Source organism: Dermochelys coriacea, chromosome 1, assembly GCF_009764565.3.
Source record: "Dermochelys coriacea isolate rDerCor1 chromosome 1, rDerCor1.pri.v4, whole genome shotgun sequence".
Taxonomy (NCBI): Eukaryota; Metazoa; Chordata; order Testudines; family Dermochelyidae; genus Dermochelys; species Dermochelys coriacea.
This window is the reverse complement of record NC_050068.2, coordinates 157,427,374-157,451,420: the sequence shown is the minus strand read 5'-3', so window position 1 is coordinate 157,451,420 and position 24,047 is coordinate 157,427,374. Positions and strand designations below refer to the sequence as shown.

Sequence of the window (24,047 nt, the reverse complement as noted above, 5' to 3'; positions counted from 1 at the left end):
GTAACGGGGTGTCATGGATTTTACTGTCCTTTGCTTTTACTCACTTGGTTTTTATTTAATTAATTAATGAGAGAATCTAAGGGCTTTTCTCGTTTCTTTTTTTCAACTAAGAGTTTGCTGAATTTTCTTCTTGACGGAGGAACACATGAATGAACGTTTCCCGGGAAAAACAGCTTATAACAACATGAGGCCTATATTAGAGTGATCAGTTTTGGAAGCCACTACTGCCACTGCCCTGAAGCTATCCTAACTTGGATTGGGAGCTGAACTGGCCCCTGCTGCCCTCAGCAGCACTAGAGTGGGGGTGTGTACAAAGCTAGCAGAAAGCCAGCTATGCTCCCCTTCTCGAGTGCAGCTCAGGCGCACCTGAGACACTGGTCTGTGACGTGTTCACAGCTCATTCCTGAGAGGACATGTTACTCAAGCTGCTCTGCCAAATGGGGGCACAACAAATGCCTAGCTGCTAGAGTAACTAGATGAGCAAATTTGCATAGGCAGGTGAGCAGAGGCCAGGTTCACTATTTTCCGCTCCAGCCACTCTGTGTGACTTTGGTGGCAGAAAGGGAGGTAATCTGGCCCAGCTCAGAATTCCCCCAGTGGAGAAGAGCATCTCTACTGGTGTAAAGTGGTGTGGGCAGTTCCTACACCGACTTCCCCCAGCTCAGTGTTGAAGGAGATGTATCTGTGGTGGCATTCTGCTGATTGTCTATGGGTACAGGACCACCATAGCCAGCGGGTGTATATTAGGATAGCCTCTAAGCAGTTAAGGTGCCACGGGTACTCCTTTTCTTTTTGCGAATACAGACTAACACGGCTGCTACTCTGAAACCTCTAAGCAGTTCTAACTTATACCAGAGTTGGAGCTGGGATAGCCAGTGAAACAGGTAGGTGTAACTGGCCCTCTTCCCAGCCCTCACCAACTGTATCTTGCTGGAGTAATTGCAGCCTTTAAATTAATAGTCTTTTCACGCACCCACATACTAACAGCCACAATGACTCATTCATGATTTTTCAAATATTTAGCCCAAATGTCTAAATCCTATATCCTTCGATCTTTCTCATCTGGGAAGCAGCTATTTAATCTTTCTTTGGAGACAGTACACCCCATAAAAGTTGGAGATTTAGGTCCTCTAAAACTAAGATCTCTTATACCTTAACTGAAAATCTTCTTAACCACCTGCCAATTTGTAAATGCTTCCAACATACAATCTTGTAGATCGAAGTCAGAGAATCTTTTAACCTTTATAATTTGATCTCCAGGAAAAGAGTAAAATATCACTCAATCAAATAGTATAGACATCTGACATCATAAATGAGCTAAGTCTCTGCCTTTACTTTAGGTTAGCTTTGAAAATCAGTAGATTTAGTTAACTTGTCCTGGGCCCTTAGTTTATCTAATACTCTCCAGCTCTGCATCCAGCCTTTTGCTCTACCCAGAGTTAACACCTAAATGCTCACCCAGCACCTGGGATCTTACTCTTACATCAGGCACAACACTTCAGATGTCGCACCCCGTCTCAGATCCAAATCTTCAAGGAACCCCAGAACACAGCCTGTTTAACCTCCCCCCCCACCCCCGTCTCTACCTCATTAACTCCGGGAGCTCTGGGTACATTGCAGTAATCAGTTGCAATCCCAGCGCTGTAATGACAAAATCATCCTTCCTCCTGTCCTGTCTCGTCACTATGAGAAATTCTATCCTCCTGCTCTGTGCACTTAACCCAGAAAAGATAATTGTTTTCCCTCCTTGGTGTAAATGTTCTTTATTAGTTCTTGTCTCCCAGAAGGTTCTGTCACACTCTGTAAACGTTGGAAACTGTTTCTATTGCGGTTCCCCCAGAGTTGCTTGTGAAATTCATTTGTGAACAGAGAGTCATTAAATTTTTTAAGTATAGTAGATCTTCAAAGTTTAAGTTTAATAACTTAGCCAGGATTTTTTCCACAAAGAATAAGATCTGGGGATTTTATCCACAGGAGACTGTTAGGTTTTGTGGTCACATTTAGTTTTTCCAACATTTGAGGGAGTTTTTATGGTAGTATATAGTTATAAGCCAAGTGTTTTATTTGGAATGGGTTTTCATTCATCCTGTTGTAGTGCATTTTTACCACCTTTTAACAGTATGTTGTAATTTCCATTCAGAGACTTCAACTCACTTGCCTATTTAGTATAAATAGCTTTTACTTTCCCTCCAACTCTCCAAGGAAGTCACTGAAGCTTTAAATTCATGTCCTGGATAGGATCAGTTTCAACATTCCTTTGACTAAATGACTGCACAGTGGCAGGGACTGTTAGGTTTTGTGATCACATTTAGTTTTCCAACATTTGAGCTTTCTCATATAGTAGTATGGCAGCTTGAGTGAACAGTCTGTGCCTCCACCGAGCATGCTGCAGGGCAGGGCTTTAAGAAGTCCGGTCTATCAGTGGGATCTTTGTTTTGGCCAGTACAGTTAGAATTTTTACAGCCAGGGTTAGGTTTTTCTCACAAGAAGAACTCTTTATTTAGAGCACTTTTCTTCAGTTCTGATAGAAGTCAAGACTTTTAGTGTTTCAGGCTTTTGGGATATGTCAGTGAGCATTCATCAGCTTTGGAATCAGGTTCTACCCCTCCCTCAGAAGACTTTATTTTTGAATAGCAGTATTACTGTCTGGGGAGCTGCAGAACCCACTGTGTTACTGGACTGGCTTTTAGGGGTCTGGAAGAGGCATTATATGCACCAGGAGAGGGACTGAGACATCTGCTTGCTCATTTGCGGTAGTAGAGTTGGTCAGTGACTGTAAAAAGTTCTTCACAGATTCCAAGGCCAGAAGAGACATGATCATCTTGTCTGACTTCATGTATAGCACAGACCATAGAAACCACCTCAAAATCATTCCTGGAGCAGATCATTTAGAATATATCCAATACTGATTTGAAAATCATCAGTGATGGACAAACCACCACGACCCTTGGTAAATTGTTCCAATGATTAATTACTCTCACAGTTAAAAATCTATGCCTTATTTCCAGTCTGAATTTGTCTAGTTTCAACTTCCAGCCTTTAGATCGTGTTATACCTTGCTGTGCTAGATTGTTCTCATGAACATTCATTTGAAATCCAAATGGCTGTGAAGTCTAAATCACTTATGTAACCCTTTTTATAATTGCTAAATCCTTTTTTGGGGTGAGGGGACTAGAACTGAAACAGTACTCCGAGTGACTTCCATGGCAGCATCATAATATTTTCCCTATATTCTATCCCATTCTTCATATATCCTGACATGTCTGTCTGCTTTTCTGATCACTGCTGCACATTAAGCAGATGTTCTCTAGCTGCCTGGCTTCCCCAGTGCTTACTAAATGTTCCATTCACCAGCATTTATTTCAAATTTCTGTCATAGTGCAGCAACCTTGTCATGTGAAGAAGTGATTCATTCCACAAGGTGTCAGCCTTTCCTGTATTTCCAGCAAATGAGCTGAACTGTTGTAAGAAATTCCTCAGAAAGTGTTGCTGGAAATGTCAGTTTTTTCAATAAGCTCAAGGGGGGCTTGCAAACTGTATCATAATGCATATGCACAAAGGGACAGACTTAAAGTTGCATGGAAAACTATAATATTGGCATGTCTTGTTGCAACTCAGACAACATAGATGTGGGGGTTGTTGTATATAATGTCCTCATTTTTTTTAAAAAAAGAAAACACATTCTATCATGTGCAACTGTAACAATCTTCCTCCGCTTGCATCATCAGCGGGGTTTGAGTAAAGTTCACTGCAGCATAGATCTCTACCATTTGAGCTAAACGATTAACCACATTAGCTAGCAGCAGCAGCAGAAAACTGTGGATTAGCCACTAGACAGTTAAATAGTGGGCTACATATTCATACTTGGACCCAATTTCTTGCCAGCATACTAAAAACGCATAGATTTGAAAGACCCTTTCTGAAACTCTGTGGCTAAGTGGATGGTACTTGAGATTACCACATTTAGAAAGCTGGGGTCTCCCATCTTGTGTAGCCTCACACTAGGGCTGGGTTGTAAAAAGGGCACAGAATTGACATCAGTGAGATGAAGTGGTGAATCTAGAACTCCTAGTTTCCAATCCTGTGTACTTCCCTTTAGTCAAAGGGTATTTTGATGGGGAAATGCCTTTTGGTCCATACATATTCACATAGGATATGTCTACAATAGCGTGTGTGGCCTTACTGTAGTTCAGGTTAAATTATTGCCAATTAACTTTTTTAAATGCTAACCTGGACACGACAAAAGGTTTTTTTTCCCCACAACACAAAAGTTGGTCATTTACTGAGTCCAGGGCAGCAACAGCAGGAGGATGAGGGGGCCAGGGAGGTTCAGCTCTGTGTGGAATGCTGAGGCAAGATGCCTCTAATAGATTTGCATGGGGCCCAGAAAAGACACGTGCCTGACCTCAGGACTACCCTCCTGCCAAATGTCACAGACCTTGGAGGGTCCTAGAGCTCTTCAAAACAACAGACTGAAGAGCTGTTAGACTGACAAATATTAGGCAACCTACGTACAGGAATCCTGGCTTCTCCCCCTCTAATAAAATATTATTTCAGGAAGCCCATCTATTCTGCAAAACATTCAATCTACAATCACATATCATTGGTCACTATATTCTACCTGTTTGCACTTTTTAGGGCCACGCAATGCCAGCCCTCTGTGGGTACATATGGACCAGACTGCATCGGTACCAGCGGGGTTACACTGTGATGGGGGAGGCCATGGAGAACACAGGAGTGGATAAGAGTCTCCTGCATTCCCCAGACAGGTGCTCCATCCATAGCAGTAGGGGTGGGCCGGAGGGGGAGGTGGGGAGACAAGCTGCTTGAATGGGTGACTGTTGGTACACTGACTTCAAAGGCAACTGCAGTGACATCCACAGAGTGCCCAGGGGAAAAGGTGCTGTCCCCACCCTGTGGAATACCTCTGTGCCAGGTGTATTTATTTGAGGCTGCATATAGGAAAGTACAGGAGATGACCTGGGCCTTAGAATGTAAGTTCTTTGGGACATTACTTATGTAAAATGCTGGGTACATTTATGGCTTTGTACAAGAAATGATAATATCTTAAAGAGGTGATAAATTTAAATTACAATAAGAAATAATCACCAGGCCTAATGGCCATTGATCAATATACCTAACGGGGATTCTTAGGGAGGAAAATCAATATCCCGAAGGACTAGATATGTGCTACCTTTTCCCAAACTGAGGCTTGTGCTGTTCAGCAGACCAGGAGTCACAGCATTGGTACATTTCTACCTAAACCAGTATTTTGGAAATGGTGCCCCATTATTTAATTGCATTTCCAAAATTAGTACTAGCTGAGCTATTCTTTCAGGAATAATATTAGAGAGCTAGAGAAGTACTAACTGACTAAACCTGTGATGTAATTTTTGGCTGTAACATCTTGAGGAGCTGATGCCCCTGGGATGTATGCCAAAGGGTGGGTGCAAGACGATGCCCCCGATAGGGTTCATCACCCGGCTATCTGTGTCTACTCATTGGCAGTGGCTTTCTTTCCTGGGTTTGCAGCTCTCGTAGTGCTTTGTCTGGGAGAATTCAAAATGCAGTCAGTTGTTTGTTTCATTATCCTTTTATTAAGATGATATGTATGTGACATACAACTCACAAAATACACCATCTCTGATCATAACACGTTTAAGATGTCAATTAAATATATATGTAAGGCATAATATTTATTAGTTGGCCCGTGTGATTTGTCTGGAGATCAGTTGCCAGTTTGATCTTGAGAAAGAAGGATGGAAAAAATCTTTTTGCTTTTTTCTTTACTTTTTAAAATGTCTGTTTTGTATTTAGTATCAGAAGGGTAGCCGAGTTAGTCTGGATCTGTAAAAGTGACAAAGAGTCCTGTGGCACCTTATAGACTAACAGACATATTGGAGCATAAGCTTTCAGCTTTCATGGGTGAATACCCACTTCGTGGTATCAGTCTCTGAGCTGATGAATTCCTGTCCTTTGAACCTTCTATCAGAGCTGCTGCTGCTCTGAAAGCCTGAAAGGGTTTCAAGTCCTCCCCTGCCTTTGCTATTAGTAATATTACTATTGGATATGGCAGTTCTAGTGCTTGCTAATAGATGGCAGCAGTGACATGTCATTGAGATTTAACAAACCCTGCAATTTAAAGGGAATATAGAACCTAAAAGGTCACTTTCCATTCTGTAGAATGCTGACTGTATGTTCTTTTCACTGATGTTTTTCCTCAGCAATCATTATTTTAGTTTTCTTTTCCTTTGACAATGTATTCGAAAGGAAGCTGGGCAGCACTATTGTCCGCTCTGTCTAGTATTTTCCACCCACTCAGGGTGCTGTCAGCCTGCTATCACAGGAGTTAATGTACTGCAGTTTGCCCTCCAAATGGCTAATTACAACTTCAATTTTTCACTGAAAAAGTCTCTCGAAGTATCAGCCAGAGCTTTCAAACCCACTTTCCTACTTGGTGATCCAACTCTACCACTCCAAAATAAAAATGGAAGCCAGAATATGCAATACAAAGGCTGTGGTATGCTCAGAACTGTAAATCTAAGCTGGTGGACAGATCATTGCCACACAAAAAGACTGGAAACCACCTCCAGAGAGAGGTAGTGATGGTGCCAAAACATCAACGCAAATCCCCATGGCAGCTGATGGGAAAGAAGGAGAAAGCTCCAAAACACCCACACAATACTGAGGAGACAATCACCACTGAATATGTCAGCTTTCTGAACCCCTGGGTCTGTTACCCGGGGTTCTTTCAACCCAAAGCTCTTGGTAACTTTTACTCTGTGCAAGGTGGTGTCAGGAAATAAATCACGGGAGATACGGCTGTCTGACCGATAGATGGCTGGCACAAACAAGGCAACGCAAAAGTGCTTTCACTTAAAGCTAAACTTTACTTAGTCTCAAGCATTTACACACGTCCGCAAAAGGTTAGTAAAACACCCCCAACCCTTGATAATTACCAAAGCTGAGTGTGGCTCTTGAGTGGCACAGCGTCAGGCTTCCGGTGGCCAAGTCTTCTGTCTGCTGGTGGGGACTGCAAGATGTATCCAGAGGGAGAGTCCAAAAAGAGTCCAACTACCTGAAACTTTTCCCCCTTATTTATACATTAGACATGTCCCTTAAAGAAAACTTGTTACAAGCAGTTTCAGTGGTCCAGCAAAAGGTTCCTTCTGATTATTGATTAACCAGGTGTGGGTTTTTCCAGAGTTTGCAGCCTTGAGGCCCCCAATAGACATTCCTGGGGCACATACTGCTCTTCTAAATTGCATGTATCAGCCACTTCAACACAATTCTTATCAGGAAGGACGTGGGGTCAAGCTGCCCTCTCTGCGGCACTCAAAGACCCCCCTCCCCTTCTATCTTGGTTAAGCTAAGCCTGCTGACTTGGCCAATTACAGCCTGCTGACTTGGCTGCTTTTAGCAATAAGCCATAGTGGTTTCAGGCACTTTACTGGTTTGCCAAAGTCTCCCCATACAGGACAGCCGTGACTCTTTAAGGGGGATGCATTCCTGTCAGTGAAGAATGGCTATAGTGCTGGGCATATCACTGCCGATCAAAAGAGCTACTCCTTGAAATACAGTGCTGTGGACAAATAGGCCTCTCTCCTCCAGTGTGGGCATCTTCTTTCTTTCTTTCTTTCTTTCTTTCTTTCTTTCTTTCTTTCTTTCTTTCTTTCTTTCTTTCTTTCTTTCTCCTTCCAGACCCTTTGGTGTGTATATAGGGCATCCACCAGTTTCCATCATTTATTTCTGTCTTATGATGGTCTGTTCAGGCCTTACCTCCTGTTGGAACCTGCTGTACATCCTGTAGTTCGTTTCTGTAGGGAGTTAGTTCTACGTGACAGCGTTATCAACCCTGTGCACAACCTTAGGTCCACGGCTTCTTATTCATCTATTGGAGCTGTCCACATGCGGACATTCTCCCATCTGCCACCTGGGGGACGTGCGTGGTAGCTTCAGATGCCCCAAGATGCCTCTCTCATATTTATTAAGGATTGAGAAAGCCACTCCCATCTCAATTCCCTCCCCACTGAGGTTCCAGCTGCTCTCACCCCTTTCACCTGCTTCCTATTTAAAAAAGGAAGTGCTGTATTGCAACCACTCCCAGCCACAGCACTGTCAGGGTGCAATGGACAAAGTCGGACCTGCATTGTGTTCACAATGTGTGTTCACAGTGTGACCTTGCACTGGCTCTGCTTCCGTTAAAATCACACAGTTGAACTCAGCAGGAGCTCTACATGCACATACCAGGACAGTATTTGGCTCAGTTAATCTTCATATTAAGGTAGCTGATCGAGTATTCGCCGCTGGTGCGAAAAGGTGATCCACAAAGGACTTCTCAAAAAATTGAGCTTGTGTCCCTTTCTGTCAAGCTGTCCTGCAGTGGTTCAAGAGTGCCAGCCTTAAGGCAGACTGTGAAGAAGCAGGGCACAAACCTCAAATTGGTTGTGACTTCAATACTTAGATTTCACCAACTAATTATCAAGGGTGAACTTCTCCAGCACTGTAACAGCCTTAATGCAGACAGTCTCCGTGATAATCTATCCTGCCATCCAGGTAAGCTTATCTTTGTGATAGATGGTCCCAAAGATCACAGCATTATTCAGGTTACTCCCAGTCCCAAAGGACCAGTCACTTACCCCAGGTCTACCTTAGATCTCACACCAAAGACAACGCATGTGTATCCAATCCCATAATAAACTGTCTAAAGAAAATAAGAGTTATTCACAAGGTTAAAGCATGGTAAGCGTGTATACACACAAATGAGTTCCAGTCTCAAATTTCAAAAGGTAATAGAAACTTCTATAATAAACAAGCTCTACACGTCCTTTAGGGCTAACCCAGGCCAAGCACTGGGGAAGCTGTTTAGTAATCCTTGCCCTTCAGAGTCCAAGCAGCACAAAAGATACAATTTCTGCTCATTAGGGCTTTTTATTACTTCCCCCCTTCTGCTCTGAGTTGCAAGTTCAGCTGATGGGAGGAATTCAGTTACACATCTCTTCTTCATGGGGATGAGGGGAGCAGTCAACAAAGTCTTTTGCCCTCTGATATTCCACAGTGGTTCATCTGCTGTTGATGGGCCTTCTTTTGCTTGGCAGGAGATAACATGAATTCAATCCTTGAGGGGGCCATTTAGGGACCTGGGGCAAAAATTGGGGATTGGTCCTGCTTTGAGCAGGGGATTGGACTAGATGACCCCCTGAGGTCCCTTCCAAACCTGATATTCTATGACTCTATGATCTTGTAATGGGACATTCACCCCCTCCCCCACTAGCCCTGGAGAGGTTAATATAGGCACAAGAGACCAATTAGCCATAGATTGCACCTGGAGGGGAGCTAAGGCTCATTGAGGCTTTTGGGGATGAAGCTCACCTAGGCAGACACAGGCGGGGCTTCTAAAAAGCCAAGAAGCTGGCACCAGAGATTCCTTCAGTGGGGAAGCCTATAGTCACACTCCCGGATGGGGCTGGGGAGGAGGGAGTGAATAGTAGGAGCCTGCAATAGGCAGTATAGGAAGGCACCCAGGAAAGGAGCAGTAATGGCTGGGAGAATAAAGACCTGAGCTTCTGGGTCAAGGGTCTCTGGCTTAGAACCTGGTGTAGAGGGTGGGCACAGGTTTTCTTAGAAGCCACTGTGGGAGTGGCACACGAGGGGCAGCCTACATGGGGACTGCAGGGGACAGCTTGGAAGGACACTTTGATAATACTCCAGAAGGGGGGAACTTCAATGTGACTTGGCTGGAGGACTAAGCCACGAAGAGGAAAGCGATGTAGTTCTTGGAGATGAGAGAGGCCATGAAGCGAGTGAGTGGGATGATGGGCTGAGCAACCACTGGAAGAGGCATCTGACCATATGATGAACTAATCCCCAAATGGGCCACTAGGAGGCACCAGAGCAATAAGAGAGCAGTCCCTGTTACATGCCTCCTATGGAAAACTAGTTTCACACTTGTTAATGCCCCTCTACTGTCTGGTGACTTACCATTAGAAAGCGAACACTTAAATATTATCTTATAACATGGGATATAGATATTATAAGTGAGATTAATGCATGCAGCAATTTACAAGCATTCCATAAAGTCTAAATGCTAAGCACATAAAAACTCTACCCATTTTAACAATACCAACACCCAGGTGAGCCAGACTGTTTCCAGCTATGTACTTGTCAGTTTTCAGTTAAGACTTAGGAGCCTTAGCATGAGGTGACGCCCGGTCTGCCAGTGCCACAGCTTCTTTGTGTTGAATAAGGAAGGCCTGGATTTTATTTTCCTGCTTATTATTTTTACATTAAAGAAAACAAATCAGGACTGTCTAATTTGGTCTTCCTTGGTTTTGCTGAAAGACCTCCTGGGAGTTTCAGAGAATATGTAGGGTGAAATTTCTCACACTGTTAAGTGAAGGGATGGGGGTGCTGCATGTTTGTCAAAGATGTCTTTCCTCCAAAACATTTATTAAGAATCTGTCCACATTCTCTAATAATTTATAAACTACTTTAAAACACTTTATAATAGAGTGATAAAGATCACTTAAATTATTTATGTGGGTCAGCAAGATGTAACAGTTATACAGTAAGAAAAGACAGCGCTCTCTCTCTCTCTCTAATATAATATAATATAATTATAATTAATATATAATATATTTGCTTTGATATCTGACTATTCCATTATTCCACTTGAGTTTCAAGTCATCGGCATATGCTAAGCTCTCTGTATGACTGCGATCACAAATTGCAATGTGATCATTCAGTTCTAACATCCTGGTTCACCTTAAAGATTTTCACTTCTCATTGGCTTTTCAACATGCCACTTGAATAAATCACCTGATTTTAATATAAGACAAATACCTTGCTACACATTTAATTATTAGAAATGCAGAAAATTGAATACAATGAACTTAATTACTGTGGACAGAATGATTCAATGGAATTTTGTGCATAGATTCTCTGTAAGGATGTGCAATCATTTAAGAAAGAAGATTTTATGCTAGCAATAGAGACTAACTTTTCACTCTGAGGGCTAAAGTAATTCTACTGTCTTCACAATATTTTTTCCTATTAAATGTAAGAGAGAGATGGTTTGGGACACTGCATAGCATACAAGATACGAACAAGAATTCGTGTAGAGTGCAAGCCAGTGAATTTAGATCAAAAGTAGACTTCTCCCTTCCTAAGAAAAGCAAAGACACCCACTTGCTCCGCTCTGAAGTAGACTGATCATTCTGACACAGCACATGTTAAAATAATGAACAGAGATCAAGGCTGTTTATGGTTTGAGAACAACAACAAATTTGAGACAACCAAAGGGTATATATATTTTCATCCGGTTTCTCCTTTGGTGAGATAACATCTGGAAAATACACGAGTATTTGAAATATTGCTCTCTAGCAGAGTGCAACAGAATCAGCATACGATTACTTTGTTCCTGGTCTAGAATATAACCTATACCTGGAGATCATGGTTTAAATATTGAAGTAAAGGGTTTTAATCATAAGTTACCTATTCAAATTTATAGCTGACAAATTGCAGAGTGCTGCTGAACTGTTGCTCTTGCATTTTATACGTTAACTGTACAGCTAAAAAAACATTCTTTTAATCAACTGATTAAAAAATAAATTCTGGTTGAAGATATTTTATGTGTAATTTTGAAGCAAGACAAACATTCTTTACTCATCAAATACCTAACATTAAGAAAAGGCATTTCAATAGAATCTGTGATTGCGTTTGCAAAAGCCTTTAATTACCAGTTATTATTAGAAAGATTTGTACAAGAAAACTTTGGAAGCAGGGAATCAATTGATTTTTATTAATTACACCCTTGAAAATCTAGCATTCTTCCCCCTCTGGCATGAAACCCGTGCACAGTTTACGATAACAGAGTTATCCAACGCCCATGTCCCTGCAGAGTGAAGCCTGACAATAAAGCAGATGTCAATCCACACTTGTGAAGCTGCTGAGGAGCAATGCTTTCACTACCCCGACCAAAACAGACACTTCGATACAGTATTTGCAGTACTGGAAGAAATATGTCCATGGATTCTCAGATTCTATTTGCACTCAAGCAAAATATAACTGTTAATTAGCTGAGAGAAAAGTTAGAGACTCTTTCTTCTACTGCAAAATAAAAAATCAAGGCTCTAACCATTTTTTTTAATCCCTAGCTCACATCTCTGCTAATTTTTTACTAAAAATTTTTATCTTTTTCACATTCTCTGCTAAAGAAACTAAAAGAGACTCTTGAAGAGATTGAAAAACATTGGTGTGAAATAGTTAAACACCAATATTTTTGATAGACCTGATCAAAAGCAATTAAAAGCATAAAAATCTCTTACAAAAAACAAAAAGCTCCTTAGATGATTTGATGTTCATAGAGGCACACCAAAGAAAGTTCTCAATGTATGTGTGGCTGGCTTGGGCCAAAAAGAAATGGATTCAGAAACTGAATGAAGCTTCTCTGTTCAGAGGTCTCCATATAGAGAAATAAAAGCAGCTAATATTTTGGCGTCCTACTCTGTTGTTAGAAGCAACACCAATTTATAAGCTAATGAGCTCTTTGTGAAACCTTCACCTTCTTCCCTATCATGAAATATTAAAATAAACATACAACCTAGGGGGAAAAAAGTCTGACTCATACTATGACGGCTGGTTTAAAAATCCCCTGAAATTCCACATCTCGGGAGAGAAGTGGGGGTTTTAGGAGGAATTTACCCTTGGACAGAGCTTTTGCAAATGAGCTCAGACATTTTACCATGGGGTGGGGGTGGGAGGGCGGCTTGAAGGAGGCAGGAAGGTTATTGCATGAAAATGGGACAAGTGGGTGGACAATGCTGGGAATACTGCCTGAATGAAGGGGATGCAGCTACAGGAAGGATAAGGGAGGATAAGTAGGTAGAGGTAGAATTATACAGATATATGAAGATAGTGACAAGAAGCTTAAATATGACATGCTAATTGTTAGGGAGCCAGTGGTAGGATACAAAGGAGAGTGATATGATCAAGCAAACTGGCAAGAAAGAGAACCTGGCAGATGGATTTTTTTTTATAGACTGAAGGGGGCCAAGATTTAAGCTAGCTTGTGCCAAGGGAATCCAACAACCCTGACTAGAGGTGTAGTTTAGGAACAGCTGCTCAGTCACTGGAGTTCAGGAGAATTACAAAACATGACAGTTTTTGAAACTCAGAGATTCAAGGAAACTGACATAGCATTTAGCTCTCAGTGAGTATCCTGATTTCTTTTCAGCTGGGGAGACTTTTCCCAGAGACCACTGTGCAGTTCAGTCAAAACCTTTTAGTGCAAGCTATGTGACTGGCACTGTACGATGCACCAGAGACAAGCTCTGCATTGAGAAGCATCCAATGATTAGCTTTACCCACAAGAGCCAGACAGATTTTTATTGCTAGGATGCTGATAATATAAGAGACTAGAAGTCTCCAAGGGCCAGACTGCCTGCTTCATAGTGGTGTCTTTAGGTTGGGTGAGGATGGAGAGCCTCTCCCGCTCAGTTCAGATCCTTCTGCACAGTAGGAAAACCAGCACTGGCCCGGTCCAGGGACACGAAGGAGCTCCCCACTTAAAGAAGTGCCTAAAGTTAAGGATGCCCATGCCCAGTAAGTCAGTGCCTGACTGTAGACATGCTACAAGTAGCCAGTGCTTCTGCCATGCTTGTGCATTTCTTCCCCTTACAACCCCCTTGTGCAGGTAAACCCTTCTCCATCTGGAGTCTCCAAGCTACCATCCTCGCCACATTCAAATCCCTCCTGAAGACTCATGTCTTCTATGCCACCCACAGGGGAGTCATGGGTCTAAAACCCTCCAAAAATTGCTCCTTCCACTGCCTCCTGTCTTCTTTGTGTCTTTTAAATCAGTTCCTCAGAGCAGAGCCCATCTCCACTAAAGGAGCTAATATAAATAATAATAATGCAAATTAAGCCATATTACCTCATGAGGAGTAACTAGCAGTTGGGACTGCCAGGGTCAGGCAAAACCGCCTTTGATTTCAGGGATTCTCACTGGTGCGTCTGCTCTCTTCAGGCTAAACAGTCGCTTCCCCCTTCGCTGCAGGAATTTTCACCATCTCTCCATCCCCTGGTGTCAGGGGTTCCACAAAATCCTTCGCCCCTTGATGCAGAGGCTCCACTTCTCCTGTTGCATGGGGGGCTGCCAGCAGTCCTTGCTGCAGTGAAGGCTGCTAGTATTGATGATTCAAAGAGACCAACCAAAAACACTCTCCACAGTGCTATGATCTCCTAGGTTCAACTTGCATCAGGTTAAGAAGCCTGTCTGGGTTGAAACGACAGTAAGGAGGCTGCAGCTGAACAAGAGTAGAATCTTTGGATTGTTTATGTAGCATTCATAAGCTACTGCATACTCGGAAGGCCTGTTCACCTCGCAAATGTACCCTAAAGTTGTAGATGCACCGAAGTGAGGAAAAGATACCTTGGGGAAGCAGCCCTTCTAACCTATCAGTTCAGAGACTCGTCTCCCAAGTCATCTCCAGCATTAGAAGGTGAAAAATCTGCCTCAAGACAGCAAAGTACAAGTGGCGCTTGGGAAGAGGAAAAACAGAGCCCCCTTCCCTCCCCACAGGAAATGTGCTGGACCTGGTTTTGTGCCTGGGAATGTCTGTGTGGGCATAGCTCATGTTACATCAGGCCTCTAAGTGACATCATTTGAACGAGAAAGAGAGAGGCTGGTGCTTAACCAATCTGGGCCGGTTAATTATTTAATTTTTATGTCATGGAAGGTTACTGTCAAAGTATTAGAACAAAATAGCTACTTTAGTAAATCTTGAAACCAGCTCCACTGCAGGGTGTGGCTGCGTGTATTGTGGTATCTCCCGCCCCTCAAGATATTTGGTGGTGGTTGGGTGTGCCACGAATTCAGAGGCAAGCGCTGTAGGCATCCAAACACTAGATGCTACAGGCTCTAGCCCTCAGTGGGTCTCCGTTCACCCTGAGAGATTTCAGATGACAGGGGGCTCCTTTACCAGGGCTGGCAGAAAAGAAAAGGTGCCAATACCTAGGCACAGTTACTTTGTTACAACAAAAGGTCATCGAAGCAGTTCCTAACCCAATGCACCGGGGTATCAAAGTAACCGTCCTCAGGCCCAGTGCCAGTCCAGCCCTCTCCCTGAGGCATTGAAGTACCAAGCTGCGGTCCCCCCCAGTCAGATCTCCGTTCTTTTTGTTCATGGTCTCACTGAAGCCCCTCCACACCATCCTGCTCTCAAACACACATGTGATTGTCCCTTGCCGCCTCCTTACAGGCAACTGCCCTGAATGCATCAGCTGCTGCTACTGCTGGACTCCTGCCAGCAGCTAGCGACAGGCTGCTTCTCTGGCTGATTCAGTCTTCTAGTCCCAACTCTCAAGATGCCTCCGCACAGCCTTTCCGACACAGCCAGTTGTCCACAGGCTGCGCTTGCTTGCATGAAACATTGGCCTGCTAAGCCCAGGGTTGTGAGTTCAATCCTTGAGGGGGCCATTTAGGGATCTAGGGCAAAAATGGGGATTGGTCCTGCTTTGAGCAGGGGGTTGGACTAGATGACCTCCTGAGGTCCCTTCCAACCCTGATATTCCATGTCACCTCTGAATCTCTGCCCAGCCTGATCCCCCTGACCTCAGGATGTTACTTCCTTTTCCTGTACTCTGGGAACTACAGAGCCCTCTGCTGGCAATGCATTGAATTGGGTAACAGAGGACTCTTCAAATGTTAAACCCTTTCCCTTCCATCTCTACTGGGGTATGGAAAAGGTATCCAGTAATGAATCAGCAGGTCCATTACATTATATGTGTATAACTGATGTATACACAAACACACATACGTCATATATTGTGTGTAATACATGATATGAACCATATCTTGAACAGCACTAAGCACATCATGAGTACCAAAGAAAAATGTATAAATATAAGATGTATCTTTCCATACACACACAGAGCACATTTTCACGGTACTGAATTTGTGGCTAGAACTAGTGTCGACCAATCCTGTAGATGTTGAGCAACTCCAGGGAGCGTGAAGCACTTTGCAAGATTGGGCCCCATGAAACTTACAGAGAAAATAAAACATTGTGCCTATGCCCTTGATCCTCCATGAAGCAATCCCAGTTGTGAGTTGCCAGTGATGCCACAAATCTTGGCCAGAACCCTGCCCAATGCCACCTTCTCTGTGGGACATTCCTTCAAGCCACTGACTGGAAGGCACCATCCTGGAATATCTAGTTGGGTACTCTCCTCCCTAGAGAGAACTGGAAACAGACTGATGAAAATAGAAAAAACTAACAAAGACTGAAATAATTTTTTGCAAACTAAATCAAAACAAAACCTTGCCCCAAAGCCACAGTATTAATTATTAGAATCTCTGGTCTACAGAAAGATGTTCAGTTTATTTTAAAGAAATCAAGAAATGCATTTCTTGTGGAAGGATTTACTTATTTGGTAACTTCTAGAAGGCCATTTTGATACTAATATTGGATTGAAATGGTCTTTGCCATTAAATATAATCTTATATAGCATCTAGGTCTTCCCTTCCCGGCTCACTATCCCCCTATTTAAACAACAAACCATTTTCTTTTCCCCTTTCCTTTTCCACCAGTCCTGGGCTCTGCTTGTGCTCAGGATGTTTCCAGCCTTTATTCCAGAAAGAGACAAATCCATATTGTTTTTCAGCCAAGGAAAGAGCAATGAGTGCACTTTCAACAGTGCTGAACTGCTGACATTAATCAAACTATCACTTTACCCAAGTTCATGGGGATAAAGTGACACCGCCATGCTGCGAGGATTGTGGAAAACAGCATGCACAAACAATTTAGCTAAGTCTTGCGAAATGCCAGGGCCTCTAGTCAGAACTTCCCTCTTCTAGTTAAAATCTACTGCTGAAAATAAACTTTGCTTCCAAAGGAAGGCCCTGTTAGAGTTCTCTGTGTGCTGGTGGTATATGACAAGTGGGGTTATGTATTCTGAGCATACTGAGAATAGTATTTTAAGGAGAGAGGGTGAGCAGCAAAGACTATTCCTCATATTCTCTCTCTCTCTCTCTCTCTCTCTCTCATACACACACACCCCTGGAGTCATCAAGGTCTTCTGTAATGATTCCAGACAATATCCTTCCTGAGCTTCCAAAGTTACAGGCTGTCAATAATTCTCTGGCTCCTGTCCAGAATTCCCTTAGAGACCCTAGATACACATTTATCCTTTATGTAGATTGTTCTAGTTACAGCATACATTCCCATTCTTAAAGGAGGCTAGCAGTCATCTGACACTTCAGGCAGTCACCCTTTAAGAATAAAGGCCAAAAATAAATTCAGAAGATATTTGGGTATAAGAGGGGAAATAAACAGGCTGGCAGCAAAGTTGGAGCTCTGGTCTGTGGCTGCATTTCCGGAAGGTGCAGACTGAGAGATCTGCCCTGACAGCATCTCCCCTTTCTTTGTGCAATTTGACACTAGTCATGCTTTGAGGTAGAACTTTGGGAAAACTGGGACTATAGATATGTTTACACTACGAAATTAGGTCGATTTTATAGAAGTAGATTTTTAGAAATCGATTTTATACAGTGGATTGTGTATGTCCTCACTAAGTGCAATAAGTCGGAGGAGTGTGTCCTCAATACCGTGGCTAGCATCGACTTACGGAGCTGTGCACTGTGGGAAGCTATCCCACAGTTCCCGCAGTCTCCGCTGCCCATTGGAATTCTGGGTTAAGCTCCGAATGCCTGATGGGGCAAAAACATTGTCGAGGGTGGTTTTTGGGGTACATGTCATCACTCACACCTCCCTCCCTCCCTCTGTGAAAGCAATGGCAGATAATAGTTTTGTGCGTTTTTCCTGGGTTACCTGTGCAGACACCATACCACTGCAAGCATGGAGCCGCTCAGCTCACCGCTGCTGTTGTAAGCATTGTAAACACCTCACGCATTATCCTGGAGTATGTGCAGAACCGGGCTAAGAGACGCCAGCACGAGGATGACTGTGAGGAGGACATGAACACAGACGTTCCTGAAAGCACGGGCTGTGGCAATTGGGACATCATGGTTTTAGCGGGGCTGGTTGATACAGTGGAATGCCGATTTTGGGCCCAGCAAACAAGCACAGACTGGTGGGACTGCATAGTGTTGCAGGTATGGGATGATTCACAGTGGCTACAAAAATTTTGCATGTGTAGGCCATCTTGCCAACCAGTATGTAAACCACAAGGGGTACTTCTCAATGGTGCTGCAAGCACTGGTGGATTACAAGGGATGTTTCACTGACATCAACGTGGGATGTCCAGGTAAAGTGCATGACACTCGCATCTGTAGGAACTCCGAGCTATTCAAACAGTTGCAAGAAGAGACTTGCTTCCCAGACCAGAAAATTACCATTGGGGATGTTGAAATGCCAATAGTTATCCTTGGGGACCCAGCCTACACCTTGCTCCCATGGCTCATGAAGCCATACACAGGCAGCCTGGACAGTAGTAAGGAACTCAGTAAGGAACTCAGCTATAGGCTGAGCAAGTGCAGAATGGTGGTAGAATGTGCCTTTGGATGTTTAAAAGCTTGCTGGAGCTGTTTGCTGACAAGGTTAGACCTCAGCGCAACCAACATTCCCATTGTTATTGCTGCTTGCTGTGTTCCATAATATCTGTGAGAGTAAGGGGAAGACGTTTATGGCAGGGTGGGAGGTTGAGGCAAATCGCCTGGTGGCCAATTTTGAGCAGCCAGACACCAGTGCGATTAGAAGAGCACAGCTAGGCACGCTGCACATCAGAGAGACTTTGAAAACCAGTTTCATTACTGGCCAGGGTATGGTGTGACAGTTGTGTGTGTTTCTCCTTGCTGCAAACCCGCCCCCTTTGTTGATTTTAACTTTCTGTAAGCCAACCACCCTCCCTGCTCCGATCACAGCTGGCAAAGGAATTAAAGTAAATATTGTTTTGAAACCATGCATTCTTTCTTTATTAATTAAAAAAAAGTGAGATAACTGACAAGGTGGGGTGAGGGAGGAGGGAAGGACAAGGCCACATTGCTTATTGTAGCCACACTACAAATCAAAACTGTTTGAATGACAGCCTTCAGTTGCTTGGGCCATCCTCTGGAGTGAAGTGGCTGGGTGCCTGGAGCCTCCCCCGCTCCCCTTCCAACGTTCTTGGACGTCTGGGTGAGGAGGATATGGAACCTGGGGAGGAGGGCAGTCGGTTATACAATGGATGCAGCGGGGGGGGGGGTGCTCTTGTTGGCTTTCCTGAATCTCCAACAAACGCTTCATCATGTCCGTTTACTTCCTCATTAGCCTCAGCATCGCCTCCTGCCTCTGCTCTTTGCACTCACTTAATGCTTTCCTGGCCTCTGTCACTGAATGCCTCCATGCATTAAGCTGTGCCCAATCAGTGCAGGAGGACTGCATGAGCTTGGAAAACATGTCATCGCAAGTGCGGTTTTTTGCCTTCTAATCTGCGATAACCTCAGGGACGGAGATGATAGGGGGAGCATAGAAACATTTGCACCTGCGGGGAGATAAAAGGGAGAGTAAAATTTAAGATGATACATTTCTGAGAACAAAAGGGAGACTCTTTCACAGTGAATCAAGCAATTCACAGACACAGTACATGTGCTTTAGCTACAAGGTTGCATTTTGCCTTTTATATTGAGCACCTGCTGGTATGGTGACACATCACAAATGGGTGGGCAACAGAATTTGGTTTCCAGGCAGCCATGGTAAGCCTTTTGGTACGTGGGGTTGGCTATTTATGCCTTCATAACATGTGGGAATGGTTTCAAACTGCAGCTCCATCCTTTCCCATAGCAAGCAATGCCGGTTGGGTTTCACATTTAAAAGGAGGGACTGCAGTTTTCGGGTGGATGTGCAGCACACACCTCCCCACCCTACTGCGTGGCTATTCTCTGGGATGATCCCTTCACCCCTCCTCCAACCACGTGGCTATTCTCCGGGATGATCTCTTTTTGCCAAGCGCAAACAACCCAGCATGAACGGGGTCCTTTTACTGTTCCCTTACAAAAATTCCCCTATTTCAACCAGGTGATCATGAATGATATCACTCTCCTGAGTCTAACACAGAGAGATAAAGACCGAATGTTGCTTGAATGCAACCAAAACCCAGGACCATTTGCTGCCATGCTTTGTGCTGAAATGATTCCAACTACTTGCTACTGAGTTGGCGTGGTAAAGTGTCCTACCATGGAGGACGAAATAAGGCAGCCCTCCCCAGAAACCTTCTGCAAAGGCTTTCAGAGTCCCTCCAGGAATGCTTCATGAAGATGTCCCTGGAGGATTCCCACTCCATCCCCAGACACGTTAGCAGACTTTTCCAGTAGCTGTACTGGCTGCGAATGCATCCCAATTCTTCAGGGCAAATCAAACATTAAACACAATTGCTTCTAAACCCTGTACTGTAGTTACAAATGCGCACTCACCAGAGCTGCCTTCTCCGGATTCAGGGTCGGGGATCCCGCCTTAGGAGGGTATTTGCTCCTGGGTGATGAAAAGGTCCTGGCTGCCGGGGAGAATGGATTCACTGCTTGCCTGCTGCGCGTTCTCCTCCTCCCCCACAAAATCCTCCTCCCTGTTACGTAAGACTCCCCCCTTGCAGGTGTCCACAGACAGTGATGGGGTAGTAGTAGGGTCCCCCCCCCCAGAATGGCATGCAGCTGATCATAGAAGCGGCATGTATGGGGCTCTGATCCGGAGTGACAGTTTGCCTTCTTTGTCTTTTGATAGGCTTGTCTGAGCTCCTTGATTTTCATGTGGCACTGCTGTGTGTCCCTGTTGTAGCCTCTCTTCACCATGCCCTGTGTGATTTTTAGCATATATATAGAATTTTTTCTTTTTGATCAGAGTTCAGCCTGCACAGATTCTTCTCCCCATACAGCAATCAGATCCAGTGTCTCCCTTTCGGTCCATGCTGGAATTCGTTTGCAATTCTGGGGGGATCTCATGGTCACCTGTGCTTCTGAGCTCGCCACGCTGACCAAACAGGAAATAAAATTCAATATTTCCCAGGGCTTTTCCTGTGTACCTGGCTAGCGCATCGGAGTTCAAAGTGCTGTCCAGAGCGGTCACATTGGAGCACTTTGGGATAGCTCCAGGAGGCCGATACCGTCGAATTGCATCTACACTACCCCAAATCAACCAGCAAGGTCGATTTTAGCGCTATTCCTCTCGCCGGGGAGGAGTACAGAACTTGATTTTAAGAGCCCTTTAGGTTGACAGAACGGGGTTGGTTGTGTAGACACATTCATTTTAAAATTGACTCTACACGGCTAAATTCAACCTAACCGCATAGTGTAGACCAGGGCTATGTCTACCCTACAGGTATTATAGTGGCGTAGCTATGGCAATGTAGCTATGCTGGCATCACCCCGTAGTGTAGATGCAACCCATGGGCAGTGCGTGAATCGTTGGCTGAGGGAGCCTAGCCGCTGGCCCTGCCCCTTTTGCCCAGGACCCCGCTCCTTCCACGCCCCTTGCCAGAGCCCCCTCCCTTGGCTGCCAGCCCCTACTCCAGGCTAGCCCCCTGAACTTCAGAGTGCCAGGTGGCATGCGGCCCCAGCCCCAGAGCACCACAAGGACAGGGTGGCGCAGCCCCAGCCGCAGCTGGGGCCAGCACTAGGGGAACTGGAGCCGGATGTAGAGTGGGAAAGGGGTGCTGGAGGCAGAGCGTAGGTGGGGCCACACCTGGCTGTTTGGGGAGGCACAGCCTCCCCCAGACTATTGTATCCACTGCCCATGATGCAATCTGTAGCAACAGGGTGTGGTGTGGGGTTCTGGCACTGTAGGAACACCACTTCCCTGAATGATGGCGGCTAGGTCAATGGAAATATTCTTCTGTTCACCAAACTGCATCTTGGCTGTTGCCAAGAAGACTAATGGAATTTTGGGCTGTATAAGAAGGAGCATTGCCAGCAGATTGAGGGACATGATCATCCCCCTCTATTCGGCATTGGTGAGGCCTCATCTGGAGTACTGTGTCCAGTTTTGGGCCCCACACTACAAGAAGGATGTGAAAAAATTGGATAGAGTCCAGCGGAGGGCAACAAAAATGGTTAGGGTGCTGGAGCACATGACTTATGAGAAAAGGCTGAGGGAACTGGCATTATTTAGTCTGTAGAAGAGAAGAATGAGGGGGGATTTGATAGCAGCCTTCAACTATCTGAAAGGCGTTCCAAAGAAGATAGATCTAGGCTGTTCTCAGTGGTAGCAGATGACAGAACAAGGAGTAATGGTCTCAAGTTGCAGTGCAGGAGGTTTAGGTTGGATATTAGGAAAAACTTTTTCACTAGGAGGGTGGTGAAGCACTGTAATGCATTACCTAGGGAGGTAATGGAATCTCCTTCCTTAGAGGTTTTTAAGGTCAGGCTTGACAAAATCTGGGCTGGGATGATTTAATTGGGGATTGGTCCTGCTTTGAGCAGGGGGTTGGACTAGATGACTTCCTGAGGTCCCTTCCAACCCTGATATTCTATGATTCTACACCAAGTGGATTTTTCACACTCCTGAGTGCCATAGCTACGTTGACCTAAATTTTAAGTGTAGACCAGGCTTCTGTGTTCTGGATCTGAAAGGGTATTGGCTGGATTCAAATGGGTTGGCTGGATTCAAAACCCTACTGTGTTTTTAGGTTCAGCTGCAGAGTCTTGCTTTCCAAGCAAGTTCATTGGCCCCAGTTTGCTTGAAAGGTGGCCCGAGTTCACTGAAAGGTTTGTGAACTTCAGTGAACCTTGGGTTTGGCTGGCCTGTATCGCAGGTTTATAATAAAGTCCCAACAATTCATTGTATCTGTGAACTTTGTGTTAGTCATTTATACAAAGCAAAGTTTGTAAGAGTGAATCCAAAACACTCCCATGCTGATGTGGTAGCATTTTACAGCCATGTTGCACTGGTGTCAATGAGGCCAAGAGGGATGTGGAGTAACAGAGAATCTGGGCTCAGATTTGCAGCATTTCCTATTAATTTTCTTTTTCTTGCAGGTTTAAGTCAGAGTCCCACCAAAAATGCACCTTCCTTAAACAGAGTAGGTTTGGCTCCCAACTTTCTGAGCAGTTCTGGGATGAGTTTGAGTGGATCTGGGGCTCAATATGAAGCAAAACCCATAGGCTCTTAGGAAGGAGAGTTATTGTCTTAAATCAAATTAGACTAACCATAGCTGCTTACAAAGAAAAATATAGGGGAGCTGATCTAAAACCAAACTGGGCCCCTTTGCACCAATGGGGCTCTGGTGTCAAGGGGCAATTTGTGCCAAGGAAGGACAGGAAGTGTTCAGGCCTGTGCTCTCCTCTTGCAGTGGGAGTGGGGTTCCACCAGTAGAAGGCAACTTTAAGTGAATTATAGACATGGATTCTATAGCTCTTTGTTCACAGAGGCTGCCTGGGGGCATGCTTAAACAGTGAGTTCACTGGATAACTAGGGGTATGCATCCTTCCCAACCAGGACCACATACCTTGGGAACTGAATTGGCCAGTGGTGGGACCCTTGTCAGAGCAGGGGGTGCAGGTGCCTTACACAGCTACAGCCTTCCTTCCAGGCAGACTAACCATTACAAACTTAGAATAAACAGATAGCCAGGAAAGGTAAACATGGATTATACTGGTTGCAACAGGTAACTGCCTGGAGCCCAATTCAGTCATCTGATGCATGTGTGCAAGCAAGGGCAGGATTGATTATAACAGGGAGCTATTAAAATATGAATGGTTGACGTCAGGCTACCATCACGTCAGCTTTGTAGGAGTTAGATTGCACACCATAGCATGCCTGGAGACTGTAGTTCATGGATCATAGACCAGGTACTGTTGACACAAGCCTATAACAAGTGCTTCTTTGGGCACCATTGCCATTATGAGAGGCTTTTTAGCTCAGAAATAGTGACCCTATTAGCTTCGGACTCCTTTTGCGCTATACGTCTGCATACTAAAATAATCTATGGGATGTTTTTAACTGGAGGGGGAAAAAAGCCTCTTGTCCTGTAATCTAATGGTTTAAAATAAATTCATTTTGGGATCTTTTAAAATTTCCAGATAGCATAGGATATTAGTCCACATTGTGGTTTCATTGTGT

The 24,047-nt window shown here is 44.3% G+C and overlaps 1 long non-coding RNA gene across 1 annotated transcript in view; it reads right to left on the bottom strand.

Annotated features, from left to right (window-relative positions):
• Positions 1–7,266, bottom strand: part of LOC122458352 — a 33,419-nt gene extending 26,153 nt beyond the window's left edge. Inside the window, exon 1 of the long non-coding RNA XR_006278360.1 lies at positions 6,960–7,266. This is a non-coding gene — a long non-coding RNA (uncharacterized LOC122458352). The remainder of the gene's footprint in view (positions 1–6,959) is intronic.
• Positions 7,267–24,047: the final 16,781 nt, after the last annotated feature.